The sequence below is a fragment of the Aptenodytes forsteri genome, unplaced genomic scaffold, assembly GCF_000699145.1.
Source record: "Aptenodytes forsteri isolate BGI_AS27 unplaced genomic scaffold, ASM69914v1 Scaffold236, whole genome shotgun sequence".
NCBI lineage: Eukaryota > Metazoa > Chordata > Aves > Sphenisciformes > Spheniscidae > Aptenodytes > Aptenodytes forsteri.
Window position 1 is genome coordinate 3,038,607 of NW_008794456.1, and position 1,712 is coordinate 3,040,318.

The window sequence follows — 1,712 nt, forward strand, 5'->3', positions numbered from 1 at the left end:
GTGCTGGGGCCGCAAGGCTGGGAAGGCAGGCGGTTTGGGGGAGCGGCCGTCCGGGCTGCAGGGAACGGGGCAGGGAGGTGTGGGATGGTCCATCCGTGGCATCCCGACGCTGGGTTGGAGAACAGGGCTGCTTCCCTGGCAGGAGCCCTTCACGCGGCTGAAGGAGTAGGAAATACCAGCAGTCGAAACGCATCAAATTCATGTTGGAGAGAAGGACCCATGGACGGTCCGGGTCGGGAGGAGGATGCTGGCAGGGAGGTGGTTTTGGAGGCTGAGCCCAGGCTGAGGTCCACTTCGCCTTCCCTCACAACCAGGGAGTTAACACGACGTCCAAAGACTCCTGCCAATTTGCAGGTTTTTACTCAAATGAATCCCACCCCAGCTGCTCTGTCGGCGTCAACATTAAAGCAACATTCAGGTCAACACTGTTTTTCTAAAAAAACCAACAAACCCAGCACTTTTCCCAACACCAGCTTGGCTAGAGAGGTCTCCTGTCCTCTCACGGCAAAGCTGGTGCCTCCCAGGGCAAAGCAAGCGTGGCGGGGATCCGATGATTTCCCTCAGACCGGGCTTAAGGTCCGAGGTGCCATCAGTGACGCGAGGCTTTTATACCGCGGTTCACCCCAACCAGCGTGGCTCTCCTCCGACCCCATTTGGGCAGGGAGGTGTGGGATGTCCATCCGTGGGCATCCCGACGCTGGGTTGGAGAACAGGGCTGCTTCCCCGGCAGGAGCCCTTCACGCGGCTGAAGGAGTAGGAAATACCAGCAGTCGAAACGCATCAAATTCATGTTGGAGAGAAGGACCCATGGACGGTCCGGGTCGGGAGGAGGATGCTGGCAGGGAGGTGGTTTTGGAGGCTGAGCCCAGGCTGAGGTCCACTTCGCCTTCCCTCACAACCAGGGAGTTAACACGACGTCCAAAGACTCCTGCCAATTTGCAGGTTTTTACTCAAATGAATCCCACCCCGGCTGCTCTGTCGGCGTCAACATTAAAGCAACATTCAGGTCAACACTGTTTTTCTAAAAAAACCAACAAACCCAGCACTTTTCCCAACACCAGCTTGGCTAGAGAGGTCTCCTGTCCTCTCACGGCAAAGCTGGTGCCTCCCAGGGCAAAGCAAGCGTGGCGGGGATCCGATGATTTCCCTCAGACCGGGCTTAAGGTCCGAGGTGCCATCAGTGACGCGAGGCTTTTATACCGCGGTTCACCCCAACCAGCGTGGCTCTCCTCCGACCCCATTTGGTCTCCCAAAGACGCGCTTTCCTCAGTTGCCGGAGGACGAAAGGCCGACGCGAAGGAAGAGGTGAAAAGGAAATTCACCTGGTGGAAAGATTAGGAAGGGACGCAAGTGCTAAGTACCACCGCCCAGGTGCCAAGCTTAACGCGCTCAAGGCCTTACTTAATCACCGCCTGCCAACGCTTAAAGCCTGCGGCGGGCAGGAGAATCACAGAATCATAGAATCACTGAGGTTGGAAAGACCTCTAAGATCATCGAGTCCAACCGTCGACCCAACACCACCATGCCCACTAAACCATGTCCCTAAGTGCCTCATCTACTCGTCTTTTAAATACCTCCAGGGATGGGGACTCCACCACTTCCCTGGGCAGCCTGGTCCAATGTTTCACCACTCTTTCAGTAAAGACATTTTTCCTCACGTCCAATCTAAACCTCCCCTGGCACAACTTGAGGCCGTTTCCTCTCGTCCTATC